Here is a 21829-nt window from a genome sequence, read left to right as displayed (position 1 = left end):
AAGTGTGGACTTGGACTCCCACTTCCTCCCCTCTCCCCCTCTTTCCTTTCCCCCTTGTCCATACAAGGAAAGGGGGGTGCAGGAGGGCAGGAGCCCTAGGGCCGGCGCCCTGGCTGCCCTGGGTGCCTCCCTCTCCCCTCCCACCTATATATACATGGGGAGGGGTGCCACACAAGGACACTTTTGGGTAACGTAGCATGCAATTTCAAAAAAAATTCTACGCTTACGCAAGATCTATCTAGGAGATGCATAGCAACGAGAGGGGGAGAGTGTGTCCATGTACCCACGTAGACCGAAAGCGGAAGCGTTTGACAATGCGTTTGATGTAGTCGAACTTCTTCTCATTTTGACCGATCAAGCACCGAACGTACGACACCTCCGAGTTCTGCACATGTTCAGCTCGATGACGTCCCTCGAACTCTTGATCCAGCAAAGTGTCAAGGGAGAGTTTTGTCAACACAACGGCGTGATGACGGTGATGGTGAAGTGATCCGCGCAGGGCTTCGCCTAAGCACTACGACAATATGACCGGAGGCGTAAACTATGGAGGGGGGCGCCGCACACGGCTAACAATCGTTGTTGTGGCACTATTCTAATCCCAGGATTAGAATAACTATTTGGATCACAGAGCGCTATATAGGGGCGATTTGCTGTTCCTGAGATCACGTAAAAAAAATCCCGACAAATCATCCCCCACCTCTCGCCCTCCCCTGGACACCGACTAATCCGCCGCCGCCCCCGACCCCTCGCATCGCCGCCCCCGACCCCTCGCATCGCCGCCTACGCCCCGACCCCGCACACCGCCACCGCTGAACACCCCCCCGCCCCTGACCCCGCCCGCCGCCGCTGTCGCCCCAACAATTGAAGGCGTCGCCGCCCCAGGAAACCCCCAATCCCAATTCGCCGGCGCGGCCCCGGACCCCGCCAGCACCCTGCGCGTAGGCGTCTCCACCGCCCAGCGCGACCCCTTCACCACCAACATCACGCCGCCACCATCCCGCGCGCCGCCACGGCAACTGCCGGCCTCCGTGAGCGCCGGTGCGCATGGATCCGGCGGGATCCCGACCGGACTTGTCTAGGGATGACCTCTGCGGGCGTTATGGTCACCGCGGACTGCACCCAACCGTCGCAGTGGACTGCTCCGCATCACCGGCGGGTTGGCCTGCGACTACTGCCGAGCCCAGCGAACTGGATCCGCCGTTTCTCACGCGTGAGAGGTGGTGCTTCTCGGGCGAGCCCCTCCGTCCTCGACCACGCTGCGCCGATGACGCCTTGCTCCCTCTTGTTCCTCCTCCATCCCCCGAGCACAACTTCGACGATCTTGTCGACCGGCGAGCCATCTGTCCCTACTGCTGCATCATCCCCCGCCCCATCCCCTACCTGTGCTGCCACCATCCCAGTTGCCCCCAGCGCCAGTGCCGAAGGGCGCCCTGCAAAATCCCTTCTCCGGTCGATGTAGTCTGTGCCTCCCACGATCACATCAACAGAAGTCCCCCGTGTGGGCTCCCGTCGTCGCTCCCTGTCCCCCATCAGCGAGGATGACAGAATCTCGTGGCGCACGCATTGGAGCAGTTTAGTTTCTGTTGTGTGGGCGTGAGTTGCTGTGTGAGCCCCAAAAAATGACATTTATCAAATGTTGGGTATTTGTATAAAGAATTGTTTGTAGAAATTTGTTGTGTTTATTAAAAATACAGAAGTTCACCATACGAACTTGTGCAGTTCAATTTGTACTAAAAAGATAGAAAATAAAACAACAGTAAAGTTCACTAAAAAAATAAAACAACAGTAAAGTTCACAAAAATCATGGAAAAATATGATTGTGTTATTTTCGGCGTTTGCTCATATGACGAGTTTAAATGTAGAAGCTTAGATATTTTTGGTTGAAACATATGGAAACAATATTTACAATGTGAAAAGGTAAATTCAATAGTAATCCATTTTTTCGTCTATAAAATACAAAACTAAGAACTTCAAATTTAAATAACACATTAGTTCGATGTCTATATAAAGAAATAGATTTTCCCTATTTCTAAACGATAAAACCAAGGTCAAATTAAAAATAACAGAGTAGTTATGCTCATTAATATTTTTGATTTTTCTCGTTTCTAAAAAATAACCAATTTATTTAAAAGTTAGATTTTCCTCATTTCTAAAAATAAGAGAGAAGGCCAACTCAAATAACAGAGTAGTTCAAAAAAAGTTTATAAAAATAGATTTTCAGAAAAAAAACTAGAAAACTTGAAATATCCGAGAAGGTCAAAAAAACATGGAAGTTCAAATTTGAAAATGCTAGAAGATTAATTTGAAATAACCGAGAAGGTCAAAAAACCATGAAGTTCAAATATAAAGACCTGGAAAATTATTGGCTTATTTAAAACCATATTTTTCTAAGAAGTTCAATGTAAAAGAAAAGAGAAGTTCGAAGGTTAAAAAACTTGGATGTTTTATCGTTACAAAATAATAAAATGAACAAATTGAAATTAAAAAAAAAAGGAAAAACTAAAGTCTCAAATTATTTTCTCGTTTAAAAAAACAGAAGTTCAAAATAAAATAACGACATGGTTCGATGTTTATTAAAAAAACTAGGATTAAAAGTTTCGCATAATAAAATGATGAAGTTCAAATTAAAATAAATGAGAAGTTGACGTATACGGGAAACTCAAATTATTACCGTCTCTAAGCAAGATAAAATTGTGAAGTGCAATTTAAAAAAAATGTTTGATGCTTATTTAAAAACATATTTATTTCTAAGAATAAGGCTAAGAAGTTCAAATTAAAATAACATAGAAGTTTGAAGTATATAAAAAACTCAGATTTGTTGCTAGAAGTGCACGTGCTCCTTCGTGCATGGTTCAGAATTTATATCACGGGACATCCGACCTCCAATTACATGTGTTAAAATGGCAAAAATTGATGTCCGACCTTCAATTGCGTGTAATTCGATGTATACACAAAAATGTGACAGAATTTCATAGTGAAAACAGTGGGAAGTTCAAGTACTGCAAGGGATGCATTTCAAATGAGAATAAAAAGTATAGAAAAATAAAAGCTTAAAAGGTTTGTTGAAAGAAGTTCAAGTGCTCTGTCCGGGGAAGTTCAAAAATTCTTGCGAGAGAGGTTCACCTTGTATTTCCAAGTTCGAGTTTTTCCATATAAAAATCCAATACAATTCTTTACTCAAAAATATAAAAAGTTGAACTTCAAATTGAAACAACAGAGAAGTTCGTAGTTTATTAAAACCTAGGATTTACCCGTTCAAAAAATAAAAAACACAACGCCATTTTTTGCACTTTTAAAAACAACTCATAAATGAAAAAAATGGTTGCTAGAAGTTCAAGTGCTTAGCGAGGAAAAGTTCAAAAATTCTTGTGAGAGAGGTTCACCGTGTATTTAGATGTCCAAAATACATAAAAAAATATGTTGTTTTTTGTGTTTTAAAATAACTCTCTCAAAGCAGAGAGAAGTTCAAGTGATAACAACCGAAAGTTCACGTACTACATGGTGTGTGTTTCATATAAGAAAAATACAATAAAGTGAAACAGAGTGAAGTTCAAACAGACATGCCCCAGAAGTTCAACTACTTCATGCAGTGCAAAAGGTAGCACGTCAAAAACAAAGTGAAGTTCAAACAGACATGCCCCAGAAGCTCTACTACTTCACGCAGTGCATTTCCGTTCGCGATGAACGCAGAAATCATGATCTCGCTATTTTTCTAATTTACCTCAAAACGGCAGGAATATTATTTGTGTAAATTCAAGTCCTCTATCGGAGAAAGTTAAAAAAAATTATGAGAGAGGTTTGTACAAAAGAAATATCATTTGTGTAACATTGACGAACGGATGAGAAAATTACAAACGAAAATACGTCATAGAAGTTCAACGTGAAAATAGCAGGAAGTTCAACTACTACAGAAAATGAATTTCAAATGAAAAACTTTTAAAATCGTCGCTAGTATGAAAAAACAATTAATACGGGAAAGTTGCGTGTTTACAGCAGCTTTCCATCGGTATATCACCCGCTCAATTCCCGTGAGTGGATGGAGAGCTACGAGCAGTGCATGAAGATCTATTAGCAAAAAAATCACGTGAAAAACAGAGTGAAGTTCAGGAACACGCACCGAGAAGTTCCGGTTCTTCACGCAGTGCATTTTCGAAGAATCTGTTTCGCGATAGAGGCAGAACGAACGATCCTACTGTTTTCGAAATTACTTGAAAACGGCTAGGAATAAGAGAAAACCATCAACATGAAAAAGTTTCGCATTTTACGTAGCTTTTCAATGGTATATTATTTGCCCAATTCAGATAAAGTTTGTAGAAATTACGGCGAAAATACGTTTTTCTCCATTTTCGAAACTTACTTAAAACCGTAAAGAATTAGGAGAAACAATACATACCAAAAAGTTTCGCATTTGTTCAAGCTTTCCAACGCCATATCATTTGCTGCATTCGGACGCACGGTCAAAAAATTAGCTCGAAAATACGAACTCGGTAGGACTTGGACCATTTTCCAAATTACTCTTAAACCATTCAAAATTAGAAAAAAAACTTTCAAGATGAAAAAGTAGCGCATTTTCATAAGCTTTCCTGTAAGTGCATCTAGTGCCACCCCTAGTTGGTTTTGGAGTATTGACGACAAACCTAGTTGAGGGACTAATGTGTTTGTGAGAATTGCAGGATAACACAGGTAGAAGTCCCTCATTGATTCGGTTTTACTACAAGAGATGACCCCTAAAACTTTATGAAGACATTGAAGTCAAAGGTGGTATATGAAGATATTCACATTGAAGACTATGACAAGAGAAGACACGATATGAAGCCCATGGAGCTCGAAGACTTAGATCTTTCGTAGTTCTTTTTCTTTTGTGTTGAGTCATAGGAACCACCGTACTGTTAAGTGGGGTCCAAGAGAACCAGTCAGAATGACTGAAGTGATGCCTAAACCAAAAACCTATGTCTTTGAGTGAAGACTATGAGAGTGAATCTTGTCCAGAGTCGGACAAGCCAGCTTTGCTTGTAGCCCAAGTAAAGTTGCCGTGTGAGTTTGAAATCTGACCGTTGGGACACGTGTCAGTTCCTTAGTGACCCAGGGTCATTTCGGACAAATCAGGTCGGGTTGCCAAGTGGCTATAAATAGCCCACCCCCTACAACCATAAACGGTTGGCTGCTCAGATAGAAAGTACGGCTTTTGTCGTTTGAGAGCAACCCACCTCGAAGCCTTTGAGAGAGAATTCCTTGCGAGGATAAAGCCCTAACCACCAGAGCCAGAGAGAATTGGGCATCACTTAAGTCTTCTTGTCTGTGTGATCTGAACTTATTACACTTGAGGACTGTGCATCCTCCAGCCGATTAGGCGTCACGTTCTGAGCATCCAAGAGACATTGTGGATTGCCGGTGAACGAAGTCTGTGAAGGTTTGGGAGTCTACCTTGAAGACTTACCAGAGTGATTGGGCGAGGTCTATGTGACCTTAGCTCAAGGAGAATACGGTGAGGACTGGGTGTCCTGAGCTGCGTGTTCAGGACTGGGTGTCCGGGACTGTGTGTCCTAAGGTTTAAATACCTAGCCGCTCCAACCAGACGTACAGTTTTCACAGCAACTGGAACTGGTTCAACAAATCATTGTCTTCAACGAGTCACTGGTTTCATATTCACTTCACTTTACTTACTGTTCCTCCTTGTGAAGTCATTGTATGTTTGCTCTATCATTTGTCTTCACTGAGTGACTGCATGTTCTGTTTGGCTTCACAATATCTTCCTACCTGATCCTTACTACCTAGCTGCTATTAGTCTTTGTGCTTTCACTTCATTGAATACTTGACTATGGTTTGCCTAGTGTAGTCTACCTTCCGCTGCATGGTAATAGGTTTAATTTTAGCGTTTATCTTCAAAACTCCCATGTTCTAAAGACTTTCATAAAAATCGCCTATTCACCCCCCTCTAGTCGATATAACGCACTTTCAATTGGTATCAGAGCAAGGTGCTCCCTTGTTCTGTGTGATTCGGTTTAACCACCTGGAGTTCTAGCTATGTCGACTGCAGGGATAATTAAAGTCTCCGCTGCATGCCCCGTCTTCGATGGAAGTGAATATCCCTACTGGAAGAATAAGATGCGTATGCATCTTGAATCCATTGATGTCGACCTATGGTATGTCGTCGAGAACGGCGTTCCCAAGGCTGGAGAAGGTGTCACTGCTGCTGATGTCAAGAAATTCGTTCAACTGGACTCTACTGCCAAGAATATCATCTGTGGTCATCTGACCAAAGGACAGTATGGCCGTGTGAGTGCTTTGAAGACATCCAAGCTGGTCTGGGACTGGCTCTCCGAGGTCAATGAAGGCATCTCAACCCAGAGAGATCAGAGAATCAGTGTCCTTCGCAATCTCTTCAACCGCTTCAAGAGAAATGACAATGAGAATGTCCAGCACACATTTGACTGGCTCACTGACATCACAAATGAGCTTCAAGCCCTCGGCGCCACTGAGATTACCAAACACGAAGTCGTCAAGATGCTGCTGAGATCACTTGATAGTTCGTTTGACATCCTGGCCCTGATGATTCAAGAACATCCTGATTTCAAGACACTCGATCCGTCTGACATACTTGAGAGGCTCAACACACATGAGTTTCAGCTTTCGGAGAAAAGAGAGATCTACGGTCCAAACTATGGGCGAACTCGTGCCTTGAAGGCAAAAGTTGTCTCCTCGTCTGAAGAAGAATCTGACAGCAGTTCTGATGACCCTGAAGACATTGGAAGGGAACTTGCTATGCTTGTCAAGAAGTTCCAAAAATTCACCAAGAAGAAAGGCTTCAGAAAGTCTTCCCGATCAAGTTCAAGGAATGATGAAGCTCCTGCTCATGACTACAAGAAGAAAACATGTCACAAGTGCAAGAAACTTGGCCACTTCATCTCTGAGTGTCCACAGTGGGACAATGAGAACAAAAAGAAGAAGAAGAGCAAGGAATATGACTCTGACGACAAGAAGAAGAAGAAGAAATACTCAAAGTCTTCTTCCAAGTCTTCCTCAAAGTCTTCATCACACAAGAAGAGCTTATCTGGCAAGGCACGTGCGTTTGTTGGCAAGGAAATGGATTCAGAGGAGGAGTCTGCTACTGAGGAGGCGGAGGTGGAGTCTGAGGAGGAATCCGACTCAGGCGTCGCAAGTCTGGCTACAACATACGTTGCCAAGTCCATCTTCAACACTGAAGACAATGACTTCATCACCGACACCGATGCAAATGACAAGGACTACTCCGCTTCTACCTACTGCTTCATGGCACGCGGTGCCAAGGTAAACACACGCACTACTCACTATCAAACATCTAGTGACGATGACTCTGATTGTGGTTCAAAACCTAGCTACAAAACACTTGCTAAAATTGCAACTGAACAACAGAAAGCTATGGAACATATTCAAAAACTGTTAGACAGAAGCGATGATCTGTTAGGTGCTGAAATGACTCGATCTGAATCCTTAATTGAAGACATAAAAAATCTTCACGTTAAGTATCAGGAACTTGAAAGTCGTCATGAAACTCTCTCAACAACTCATGAAAAGCTTTCCTATGATTATCTTCAAAGGAAGCAAGATCTTGAGAAATTGAGAGCGGTTCATGAAGATCTTCAAACGGAAAACGAGTCACTTCGCGCCAAACAGATCAGTCCCACTCAGGAAGGATTTGAACCACCATGTCTTAAATGCATTGAGCATGATAATGCTACTTCTGTTGCTGAATGTTCTATTGCTACTGCTGTTGCAATATCTTCAACTGTTGATGCGGTAACTAACCCCTCTACTGAGGATACCACCGCTATTGCTGATGAGAATGCTAGGTTGAAGACATTGCTTGAAACAGGGATGTACAAAAGTCTTAAAGGGCATCAGACGCTATGTGATGTCCTGAAAAAGCAGATTCTGAACCGAAACCCTAGGAAAGAGGGTGTAGGGTTCGTAAGGAAAATGAATGCAGATGGCTCTTACTGGAAACCTGAGCAGTACCCCAAAACCATGTGGGTTGCTGCAAAGGAACCTTCAGCAGATCCATCCAATCTATCTGGCTTCACTTGTGCTAACCCCATTATCATTGATGAATCCTTTGATGCAAACTATATACTGTTTAAAAATCAGAATGATGAAGTGTTTGCCAGGTACATTGGTACCAACTGCAGGAATGGACCGCCTATGAAGAAGATCTGGGTTCCGAAAAGGTGTCTGGAGAGTCTTCCTGTGAATGTCATCATGACACCTCACGTGAAGAAGACAAACCTCAAACCAAAGGCTTCATACGGTCCAAAGGCTTCATACAGATAGAGGACTCACCTGAGTCGCACTAACGCAAATGTTTTGCAGGAAAAACATACTCAGGCATATGAATATGAGAGCGGTTCATCAAACCGCCATGTTCATAAGACCAAGAACTATTCTGCTTATTCTTATGAGTACTATTATCCGCCTGCAAGACTGTTTGCTAAGGCTTCAAAGCCAAAATTCTCAGATGCTGCACTTAGACTTATTGCTTCTAAGCCACCCTTGAAGATGTGGGTGGTTAAGAAGGCTTAACTCTCTTTTGCAGGGAAAGGTCTCCAGCAGAAAACCAAAATCGTCTGACGCTATTGCTGGGGACCTTAAACATCTTGTAGGGCGCAAGATCAAATGCCCAAATGGTCTTACTATGTACTTCGTACCTGAATCGCTTGCTACTCTCCCTATTAGTCCTAACCTGGATCTAAGCTTTCATAACCCACTGGTTCGTCAAATGTTTTTGCTTCACAATGCTCTTGGTGAAGCCTATCCCCCTAACTGCACTGTAGGGTACGACACCAGCGTCTTCAGAATGGATTATTGACAGTGGGTGTACAAATCACATGACTGGCAAAAGAAGTCTTCTTATGGACTCAACCTTATGTCCATCCGACAAGAGCCACATCACATTTGCTGACACTGGTAAAAGTAAGGTATTGGGTCTAGGTAGAGTTGCAATCTCAAGGGATCAACACATGGATAAAGTCATGCTTGTTGAATCCCTTGGCTTCAACTTAATGTCTGTCTCAAGGCTTTGCGATTTGAACATGATCGTAATGTTTGGAAAATATCATTGCCTTGTACTAATGGAATCTGACAAGTCTCTAGTGTTTGAAGGGTATCGAAAAGATGATTTGTACGTGGTAGATTTCTCAGTAGGGCCACAACTTGCAGTATGTCTTCTAGCAAAGGCTTCAGAATGCTGGCTCTGGCATCGGAGGCTTGGACATGCTGGCATGAGGAACCTCCACACCCTTGCGAAGAAGAAGCATGTCATAGGCATCGAGGGCGTCAAGTTCAAGAAAGACCACTTATGCGGTGCCTGTGAAGCAGGGAAGATGACGAGGGCCAAACATCCCTCGAAGACAATCATGACTACTACTCAACCCTTCGAACTGCTTCACATGGATCTTTTCGGTCCCACTCATTACTCAACTGTAACTACTACTGCTTGCCTCTATGGCTTCGTTATTGTTGATGATTATTCTAGATATACTTGGGTGCACATAATCCTTTACAAGACTGAACTGCAGGATGTCTTCAGACGCTTCGCCAATCGAGCTATGAACAATTTTGGCGCCAAGATAAAGCACATCAGAAGTGACAATGGCACTGAATTCAAGAACACTGGCCTTGATACATATATTGATACCTTGGGCATCACACATGAATTCTCAGCCCCGTACACGCCACAGCAGAATGGCGTCGTCGAACGCAAGAACAGAACACTAATTGAGATGGCCAGAACGATGCTAGATGAATACAAGACCCCAAGAAAATTCTGGCCCGAAGCCATTGATACTGCATGCCATACAATCAATCGTGTTTATCTTCACAAGCTACTGAACAAGACATCTTATGAGCTCCTTACTGGCAAAAAGCCAAATGTCAGTTACTTCAGAGTATTTGGCGCAAGGTGCTGGATCAAGGACCCACATCACACCTCAAAATTTGCACCAAAATCACATGAGGGTTTTATGCTTGGATATGGAAAGGATTCGCACTCCTACAGAGTCTTCAATCTCTTTCATTACAAAGTGGTTGAAACAGTGGATGTGCGGTTCGATGAGACCAACGGTTCACAAAGAGAGCAGCTGCCAAGTGTGCTAGAAGAAGTTCCATCCAGTGAATCAATCAAGCTAATGGGAACTGGAGAAATTATACCTTCTGAAGCTCATCCTGAAGAAGAACTTATCATTTTAGCACCTGATCAACATGAAGACAATGCTCAGCCTGAAGACATTCCTTCCAACAACGACAATGAACAGCAAGAGCAAAGTCTTCGCCCTGTACATCCTCGCGTTGCCAATGAAGTGCAGATTGAAAGAATAATTGATAGCATCAATGCACCTGGTCCACTCACTCGTTCAAGGGTAACTCAGCTAGCAAATTTCTGTGGGCACTTCGCATTCGTCTCAATATCAGAACCCAAGAAAGTTGAAGAAGCCTTCATGGAACCTGAATGGATTCAAGCTATGCAAGAAGAGCTTCAACAGTTTGAGCTGAATAATGTATGGGAACTGGTTAAGCGTCCTGATCCACGGAAGCACAATATAATAGGCACCAAATGGATATACCGCAACAAGCAAGATGAGCATGGTCAAGTTGTCAGAAACAAAGCTCGTCTCGTTGCTCAAGGATACACTCAAGTGGAAGGCATTGACTTTAATGAAACACCTGCTCCTGTGGCTAGACTTGAAGCCATACGCATACTGCTGGCCTATGCAAATCATCATAACATACTTCTATATCAAATGGATGTGAAGAGTGCCTTTCTCAATGGCAAGATTGAAGAAGAAGTGTATGTTGCACAACCGCTTGGCTTTGAAAATCCAAAACATCCTGACATGGTATACAAGCTCAACAAGGCACTGTATGGCCTCAAACAAGCCCCTAGGGCCTGGTATGACACACTCAAATACTTCCTGAAGAGCAAAGGCTTCATACCTGGTTCCCTAGATCCCACTCTTTTCAGAAGACATATGATGGTGAACTGTTTGTGTGCCAAATATATGTGGATGACATTATCTTCGGCTGCACCAATCAGAAGTATAGTGAAGAGTTTGGATATATGATGCAAGAGCAATATCAGATGTCCATGATGGGGGAGCTGAAGTTCTTCCTTGGTCTTCAAATACGACAACAACGTAATGGCATCTTCATATCTCAAGAGAAGTATCTCAAAGATTGCCTGAAGAAGTTCGGTATGCAAGACCGCAAAGGCTTCACAACACCAATGCCAGCCAAACATCATCTGGGTCCTGACGACAATGGTAAAGAGTTCGATGAAAAGGTATACCGCTCCATGATTGGTTCTTTACTTTATCTATGTGCATCTAGGCCAGATATTATGCTTAGTGTTTGCATGTGTGCTCGATTTCAAGCGGCACCAAAGGAGTCGCATCACTTAGCTGTGAAGCGAATTCTTCGATATTTGGCTCACACCCCAACTCTAGGATTATGGTATCCAAAGGGCTCAGAGTTTGATCTGGTTGGATTCTCGAATGTTGATTATGCTGGTGACAAAGTTGATCGCAAGTCTACATCAGGCACATGTCACTTTCTGGGACGATCACTTGTATGTTGGTCTTCAAAGATGCAGAACTGTGTATCTCTCTCCACTGCTGAATCTGAATACATTGCTGCTGGATCTTGCTGCGCTCAGCTTCTGTGGATGAAGCAAACACTCAAGGACTATGGCATTCATCTGAAGCAAGTGTCACTTTACTGCGACAACGAAAGCGCCATCAAGATTGCCAACAATCCAGTTCAGCACTCGAAGACAAAGCACATTGAAATTCGTCATCACTTTCTCAGAGATCATGTTGTGAAGGAAGACATTGATATCATACACGTCAACACTGAAGAGCAATTGGCAGATATCTTCACCAAGCCCTTGGATGAGAAGAGGTTTTGCAAGTTACGGTGTGAGCTAAATATCCTGGAATCCTCAAATGTCCTGTGATCAGGCACACATCCTAACCCATATGCATATTGATGACTTAGATGTGCAACACACGAAGTGAAGTATATCTTCAATCAATGAAGACATACATTCTAAGTGTGAATACATTAATGTGGAATTTGACTTCGGAGCGCCATGATAATTGTGCGTCGTGTCTGGGTCTAATACTTCCTATACGGTGGGTAACACCACCACCAAACGTTCTATTTTGAAGTGTTTCACTCATGGCATTACCTTGCAATGTCTTCACATTTGGTTTGGCTTCGAACTCAACATATTTTCATGATTATCTTCACTATGTTGATTATATATATATATGCTAGTGTTCTGTCCTCTACAGCATTCACTTATAGCCATGTCTTCGTGTTGAATCTTTTGAACTAAGTGAATGTGATCAGACCCCAACTTCTCTATGCTTTCTATCTCAAACTCTATCTCTCCAAGTCATATGCATTCTATTGAAACTATCGAATGTCTTCTCTGCGTCCTTGTCAGCAGAAGATACAGAGACAACCATTAAGTCCGTTTTCAATGCTCATTCCTCCACATGAAATCCAGAGAAGTAGGAATGACCACCCGACAATCCAGGCGTGCGTGGGACGTGGAACAAACCCCAAAATTCCGTATACTGGCCACGTGTTCCTCAGATGCGAATCGCCAGGGGCACCTGTGTAATAGCACAGTGCCGCCCTTGTGCCTATAAATACACACTCACAGCGGTCATTATCTCTTCTTCCACCCTCGCACGAACCCTAGCGCCACCGCTAGCTCTCGACGACGCCGGCGACGAAGCGCTTCGCTGCCGCAACCTCTCCGATGCCGTCTTCACGCCGACCGCGGACATCGTCCTCTCCGCCGTCGCCGTAGGTGTCCTCCGTCGCCAAGTTAGGGCACGGAAGAGTGAACTGCTCGGCCTCATCTCCCACTCCGTCTAGCAGTTCTCAGTGTGGTAAATAAAACTCCCTTTTTACAGCACCGTTGATCCTATTGATCTGTCACTTTCTATCACAAGCAGTTTCTGTTCACACAAGCTAGATCTCTCTCATACTGCATCTCATAACATGCCTAGTATATTCACTTGTGCTTCACTAAGTAGTTAGATTCCTCACTTGTACTGATCTGTGGATTCGTACAAATCTGGAACCAACTTCTTATCTATGAGTGAATGTCTTCGCATGATGAGGTCAATGCCTTCTAAACTGATTTATCTTCAAAATCTTCTGAGAATGCATATGACCTCTTCCCCTTCCCTCGCACCTTAATGCTGTCACAGGTACATGTCCGTGGGAGAATCCTTTGGTTCTCATAGTCTGCATTCATTTGCAGAATTCTTATAGCATCACATAAATTCTCCTAAAGCCAGTTCCTGTTGGTCCAGCAAGAGAAAGCCTTTGAAGCCGTTGAATGTCTTGAAGCCTTTCAAGTTAAAGTTTATGGCTTCAGAGAAAGCAGCAAGGAAGGGGGGCAGACAACGTCGTGGCGGAACATCCAGAGATCTGCCTGATGAACTCGCAGAAATGTATAAGACAGATCCTGAAGAGGATTATGGTCAGCGCAAGACCCGAATCCAATGGATTCGACGCTATTGGGCAGAACAATGGTTCAAATACCGCTTCACAACCCAAGAGTATGCTGAGAAAAGTGCCATCAAAAGACTGTGGGGAGATATCTTATACAAGAATCTTCTACCCAGGTCCAGAGATGAAGCTATTGCCCAAAGCTTCTATCCATGCATGGTTCGTGGGCCACAGCCTGATGATGCACATCCGTCGTCACTACTCTGGTGTCGTGACGACAATCTGTTCAAGCGCAACTTCCAGTTTGCCCAAAACTCAGTGAAGCAGAACAAGAAGAAATTTGGGTTAGACTTCAACCCTGTTCTCTCAGCACCAAGGGCAGATGGCACACGAGAAGCAGAACCCAATGTCATCGGTCCTTATGCCAACCTTGAAGGCCTCATCACCCGCATCTTAGTTCAAGGGACCGCAGTGAATGAGCCTCCAGCTGACTCTGAATCAGAAGAAGCTCCTGCAGTGCAAGCCAAAGAAGATGAAGAAGCCTAAAGCTTCAAATCCTGCCTCTTCACCGAAAATCTCAAGGGCGAAGCCACTGGCAACTGCACCTCCTGAAGACAGTATGCAGTCTGAAGATTTATCACGCGTCTCCAAGCTCCAGAAGGCCAAGATGCCTCTGTCTCACACTAGCAAAGAGCTAACAGCTGCTGCCATCCTGCGCAATGACGACATTGATCTGTCAAGTGATGAAGATCTTGCAGATGACGCTCTTGAGCAACTCATCAAGAGCAAAGAAGAAGCAGAAATCTTCAATGATCTGCCTCTCTTTGATGTCACCATCATCCACAACTTCATTGACGAGTGGTTTGACATGCCAAACATCAGCTTTGAAGATCTGCAGCTACCTATAGGCCTCAGTGTCGCCTTCCAAGGCGCCATTGCTTTAGAACTTGCTATTGCCCAGCGCATTGTTGAACTGAAGCAGAAGATTGACTATGAAAAGGCTCAGTTCAAGAAGCATATGGCCAAGCTCAGCGTGCAAGAAGTGAAGAACTTCAAGGCAATGATGCACGAGCTCAAGGAAGCCTTTGTGAAGAAGCGTGCAGAAGCTCAGGGTTCGCGTGAGCGCATGAAGACTTTGGCTGATAGATGTGTGCAAGCCTATAATGAGGCTGACAAGCGCAAAGCACTTGGGCGTCCTGGCATCGACCCCAGGATGGCCGCAAAGAAGAAGAAGAAGCCTGCTACGGCTGAATCTGATGCACCAAGGCAAGAAGCAGTTCCGATTGTCTTCCCAACAAGAATGACTGGCTCGAAGCCAAAGAGCCGGTCAACAGCTTCAGAGCTCAAGAAGACAAGAACTGCTGAGGCTGAAGCCAGGAAGAGGAAACACTCTGAAGACTCTCCTACTGCCCTCACCAAGAAAAAGCGAAAAACCAAGAAAGCTCGGGCTGCTCCCACAGAGCCCTTGATAGTTGAACCCATTTCTATGGTTCATCCTGACGCAGAACGTCAACTGACGGTTCATGAGCCTGCTTCCACAGAGGCTCCTGAAGCTGAAGACATTCCAGCAGCTGATCCCATCGCTGCTGAAGACATTGGTCATCATGACAATGTAGAAGATGATGCATTCCTTCCTCAGTTAGAAAACAGCGAACTCATCAGCATTGGTCGTCCACTGACGCCAATTGCACATGATGCTTCATGGGCGGATCGCCCACAAGAGGAAGAAGACTATGAGGCCCAGCCCACTCCAACTCCACAGGCGTCGTCTGTGTTCCGCAGGCTTCGCAAAGGTCCAAGGCCTCAAGTCTATGCTGTAGACATTCCGGCTGCATCAGCCGCAGAAGAAGAAGTACCACAAGATCCCACTCCCCTGCTCCACCAAGAAGCAGTTCTCCAGGAGAACGTGCCTGTGACCGACCCTCCAGCTAGTCGAGTGGAGGATGAAAATCTTGAGGCTGCCACAACCAACAACGAAGCTAATGTGGAGCCCTCCCCAACAAAAGCTTCAGAAGACAGCGAAGCCACTGATCCCGCCACTTCTGTTCCTGAGTCTGCTGCCGGTCCTCAATTCAACTATCATGTTGAGCACAGGCCTCAGGTCCAGAAGCCAATCCCAAGACTGCCAAGGTTTACAGGTCCTGCATCAGCACCTGGCTCCTTCAACATCAATGGCTTCAGGGCAGACAACACGTTCTTCAATAGCTCCAGGAACCCCTACTCAAGGGAACGGATATCATATGATCGGTTCTGGATCTATCCTCAACGAAGCTATTACTCCTGCATTCTTTACAACCAAGGTCGCATCTTCCCACACAAGCGCCTTGACGTTGAAGCTATAGCTGGTCTGCCCTGTCTAGAAGAAGCGTTGGATTGCTTCAAGCAAGTGGGTCTGCTGCAATTTGTCACTGCTTCAAGACCCAAGAAGCGCACTTGTGTTCTCAACGACCGAGAGCTTCTTGTGGCCCTACATCAGAAACAAGATAGGCATCATGACTGGCTGAAGCGTCAGATGAAAAGCCTCTTGGTGGATGTTAATCGCACTCGAAATCTTGCCACCAAGAATGCTTTCGTTGCCCATGAAACCTGTCGACGCACTTGGAAAGGGCTAACGATGATGCTTTCTGAAGCTGATCTTCAAGAGGATGGCTTCACTGAGAGATTCAAGTTTCACTCCACACCTCCTCGAAGGGCTGTGCTGCTGGGAACTCCATCCCTTGAAGACTCTGAGTTCTCTTCCTCTGCTGCCACAGTCACTGCCAGAATTATTGAGGAAGAAGATGATGCTACTTCACCGCCATATCCTTCAGCACCTCCAAGCTCTTCTGCACCGCCAAACAACACCAACAACCCTGCTACTTCACCTACTCCTCATGGGAACGAGTAGAGGCTCTATGTCTTCAAACCTTTTTGGTCATTACTGACAAAAGGGGGAGAAGCATATGAGATTGATAGTCTTCAAGCGGGTTCATATGGGCGGGTGCCTTATATTTTGCTTCGTGCTTACAACTCTTGTTTTTTTGCTACCTTTGGTTCTTATGAGTTGTAACACTTAAACTAGATGGTCGTCTGCTACTTATTTGCCACCTTGTTTTGCGAAGATAAATTCCGCATGTGCGACGATAAATTCCGCACTTAGCTCATTCTGCAGACGTCCATTTTCCATTATGCATGGCATTATCTTCATATACTTTCACATGCATAGTGGATTGTCATCATAAGTTGAAGCGGATCTCCACAAGTACAACTTGCCATGTGCAGTTGCATTCCAAAAGCAAATTAACTAATATGCACATCTTCAGGGGGAGCCCTTGCAAGTTATGAAGACAATTCCTTATCCTTTACAGTTTCACAGATTATACTCCCCGTTGAAAACTTCAACTAGTTTGTCATCAATCACCAAAAAGGGGAAGATTGTAAGTGCATCTAGTGCCACCCCTAGTTGGTTTTGGAGTATTGACGACAAACCTAGTTGAGGGACTAATGTGTTTGTGAGAATTGCAGGATAACACAGGTAGAAGTCCCTCATTGATTCGGTTTTACTACAAGAGATGACCCCTAAGACTTTATGAAGACATTGAAGTTAAAGGTGGTATACGAAGATATTCACATTGAAGACTATGACAAGAGAAGACACGATATGAAGCCCATGGAGCTAGAAGACTTAGATCTTTCGTAGTTCTTTTTCTTTTGTGTTGAGTCATAGGAACCACCGTACTGTTAAGTGGGGTCCAAGAGAACCAGTCAGAATGACTGAAGTGATGCCTAAACCAAAAACCTATGTCTTCGAGTGAAGACTATGAGAGCAAATCTTGTCCAGAGTCGGACAAGTCAGCTTTGCTTGTAGCCCAAGTAAAGTTGTCGTGTGAGTTTGAAATCTGACCGTTGGGACATGTGTCAGTTCCTTAGTGACCCAGGGTCATTTCGGACAAATCAGGTCGGGTTGCCAAGTGGCTATAAATAGCCCACCCCCTACAACCATAAACGGTTGGCTGCTCAGATAGAAAGTACGGCTTTTGTCGTTTGAGAGCAACCCACCTCGAAGCCTTTGAGAGAGAATTCCTTGCGAGGATAAAGCCCTAACCACCAGAGCCAGAGAGAATTGGGCATCACTTAAGTCTTCTTGTCTGTGTGATCTGAAGACTTATTACACTTGAGAACTGTGCATCCTCCAGCCGGTTAGGCGTCGCGTTCTGAGCATCCAAGAGACATTGTGGATTGCCGGTGAACGAAGTCTGTGAATGTTTGGGAGTCTACCTTGAAGACTTACCAGAGTGATTGGGCGAGGTCTATGTGACCTTAGCTCAAGGAGAATACGGTGAGGACTGGGTGTCCTGAGCTGCGTGTTCAGGACTGGGTGTACGGGACTGTGTGTCCTAAGGTTTAAATACCTAGCCGCTCCAACCAGAAGTACAGTTGTCACAGCAACTGGAACTGGTTCAACAAATCATTGTCTTCAACGAGTCACTGGTTTCATCTTCACTTCACTTTACTTACTGTTCCTCCTTGTGAAGTCATTGTATGTTTGCTCTATCATTTGTCTTCACTGAGTGACTGCATGTTCTGTTTGGCTTCACAATATCTTCCTACCTGATCCTTACTACCTAGCTGCTATTAGTCTTTGTGCTTTCACTTCATTGAATACTTGACTATGGTTTGCCTAGTGTAGTCTACCTTCCGCTGCATGGTAATAGGTTTAATTTTATCGTTTATCTTCAAAACTCCCATGTTCTAAAGACTTTCATAAAAATCACCTATTCACCCCCCCTCTAGTCGATATAACGCACTTTCATTTCCAACACCATATCATATGCCTCCATTGGATTAGCCATTTAGAAATGACATCGAAAAAACTAACTCAGCTGTTCGGTTTACGAAATTATACGTTTTTTCAAATTACTCTTTAACCATAGGGAATTAGAGAAAACTTTCAATATGTGGAAGGAGCGGTTTTGCAGCCGCTTTCCAACGCCATATTATATGCCTCATTCCGATAAATGGTTTAGAAATGCGATCGAAAATACGATTCACGTTTTTTGTGTGAAGAAAAAACGATTTTCAAAACTGCTCTTAAACCGCTTATATTTTGCCAAAAATTTAACTTGGGTCATGATACTGATGTTCATAGCTTTCAAACGGTATATCGCAAGCCCTGTTTGGGTAATGTTGGTGGAAGTTCAACCTAGTTCACAGGGAAGTTCAACGTACTACTAGCGAGGCAGGTCAGGTTGTGATCAGAATATTATTCTGATCCCGTGATCAGAATAGTGTTTATATATATAGGCAGGTCAGGTTATATATATATATATAGGTTGGAGGGGAGGAGAGGCAGCCAAGGGGGCGCCCAAGTAGGAGGAATCCTACTTGGGCCCCTAGTTCAATTCGGCCTCCCCCCTTTCCTTTTACCAGAAGGGGGAAAAGGGAAGAGAGGGGGAGGAAGGAAAGGGGGGCTGAACCCCCACCTAGTTCTCCTATTCGGCCTCCTTCCTTAGGGGGCGCACCACCCATTGTGGGCTAGTGTGCTTCCCTCCTATGGCCCATAAGGCCCATTATTCCCACGGGGGTTCCGGTAACGCCCCTGGTACTCCGATATGTCCCGAAACACTTTCGGTGTCCAAATATCATCATCCTATATATGAATTTTTACCTCTCGACCATTTCGAGACTCCTCGTCATGTCCGTGATCTCACCCGGGACTCCAAACATTATTCGGTCACCAAATCACATAACTCATATAATACAAAATCGTCATCGAACGTTAAGCGTGCGGACCCTACGAGTTCGAGAACTATGTAAACATGACCGAGACACCTCTACAGTCAATAACCAACAACGGAACATGGATGCTCATATTGGTTCCTACATATTCTACGAATATCTTTATTGGTCAAACCGTAATGACATTATACGTTATTCCCTTTGTCATCGGTATATGTTACTTGCCCAAGATTCGATCGTCGGTATCTTCATACCTAGTGCAATCTCATTACCGGCATTTCTATTTACTCGTTCTGTATTGCATCATCCCGCGACTAACTCATTAGTCACATTGCTTGCGAGGCTTATTATGATGTGCATTACCGAGAGGGCCCAAAGATACCTCTTCGATACTCAGAGTGACAAATCCTAATCTCGATCTATGCCAACCCAACAAACACCTTCGGAGATACTTGTAGAGCATCTTTACAATCACCCAATTACGTTGTGATGTTTGATAGCACACAAGGTATTCCTCCGGTATCCGGGAGTTGCATAATCTCATAGTCGAAGGAATATGTATTTGACATGAAGAAAGCAATAGCAATAAAACCGAATGATCAACATGCTAAGCTAACAAATGGGTCTTGTCCATCACATCATTCTCCTAACGATGTGATCCCGTTCATCAAATGACAATACATGTCCATGGTTAGGAAACTTAACCATCTTTGATTAACGAGCTAGTCTAGTAGAGGCTTACTAGGGACACAGTGTTTTGTCTATGTATTCACACATGTATCAAGTTTCGGGTTAATACAATTCTAGCATGAATAATAAACGTTTATCATGATATAAGGAAATATAAATAACAACTTTATTATTTCCTCTAGGGCATATTTCCTTTAGTCTCCCACTTGCACCAAAGTCAATAATCTAGATTACATAGTAATGATTCTAACACCCATGGAGTCTTGGTGCTAATCATGTTTTGCTCGTGGAAGAGGCTTAGTCAACGGGTCTCCCACATTCAAATCCGTATGTATTTTGTAAATCTCTATGTCTCCCTCCTTGACTTGATCATGGATGGAGTTGAAGCGTCTCTTTATGTGTTTTGCTCTTTTGTGAAATCTGGATTCCTTCGCCAAGGCAATTGCTCTAGTATTGTCACAAAAGATTTTCATTGGACCCGGTGCACTAGGTATTACACCTAGATCAGATATGAACTTCTTCATCTAGACTCCTTCATTTGCTGCTTCTGAAGCAGCTATGTACTTCGCTTCACACGTACATCCCGTCACGACGCTTTGCTTGGAACTGCACCAACTGACAGCTCCAACATTCAATATAAATATGTATCCTGTTTGTGACTTAGAGTCATCCGGATCAGTGTCAAAACTAGCATCGACGTAACCATTTACGACGAGCTCTTTGTCACCTCCATAAATGAGAAACATATCCTTAGTCCTTTTCGGGTATTTCAGGATGTTCTTGACCGATGTCCAGTGATCCACTCCTGGATTACTTCGGTACCTCCCTGCTAGACTTATAGCAAGGCACACATCAGGTCTGGTACACAACATAGCATACATGATAGAACCTATGGCTGAGGCATAAGGAATGACTTTCATTTTCTCTCTATCTTCTGGAGTAGTCGGGCGTTGAGTCTGACTCAACTTCACACCATGTAACACAGACAAGAACCCTTTCTTTGACTGATCCATTTTGAACTTCCTCAAAACTTTATCAAGGTATGTGCTTTGTGAAAGTCCAATCAAGCGTCTTGATCTATCTCTATAGATCTTGATGCCTAATATATAAGCAACTTCACTGAGGTATTTCATTGAAAAACTCTTATTCAAGTATCCTTTTATGATATCCAGATATTCTATATCATTTCCAATCAACAATATGCCATCCACATATAATATTAGAAATACTACATAGCTCCCACTCACTTTCTTGTAAATACAGACTTCTCTGAAAGTCTGTATAAAACCATATGCTTTGATCACACTATCAAAGTGTATATTCCAACTCTGAGATGCTTGCACCAGTCCATAAATGGATCGCTGGAGCTTGCACACTTTGTTAGCGCCTTTAGGATCGAAAAAACCTTCTAGTTGCATCATATACAACTCTTCTTTGAGAAATAGATTAAGTAATGCAGTTTTGACGCCCATTTGCCAGATTTCATAATCATAAAATGCGGCAATTGCTAACATGATTCGGACAGACTTAAGCATCGCTACGGGTGAGAAAGTCTCATCGTAGTCAACTCCTTGAACTAGTCGAAAACCTTTCGCGACAAGTCGAGCTTTGTAGATAGTAACATTACCATCACATCAGTCTTCTTCTTGAAGATCCATTTATTCTCTATGGCTCGTCGATCATCGGGCAAGTCAATCAAAGTCCATACTTTGTTCTCATACATGGATCCTATCTCACATTTCATGGCCTCAAGCCATTTTGTGGAATCTGGGTTCATCATCGCTTCCTCATAGTTCGTAGGTTCGTCATGGTCTAGTAACATGATCTCCAGGACAGGATTACCATACCACTCAGGTGTGGAACGTGCTCTGGTTGACCTACGAGGTTCGGTAGTAACTTGATCTGAAGTTTCATGATCATT

This window comes from Triticum urartu, chromosome 5A (assembly GCF_056163025.1).
Source record: "Triticum urartu cultivar PI428250 chromosome 5A, HENAU_Tu73, whole genome shotgun sequence".
Lineage (NCBI taxonomy): Eukaryota > Viridiplantae > Streptophyta > Magnoliopsida > Poales > Poaceae > Triticum > Triticum urartu.
Note: the sequence above shows the minus strand (reverse complement) of the source record.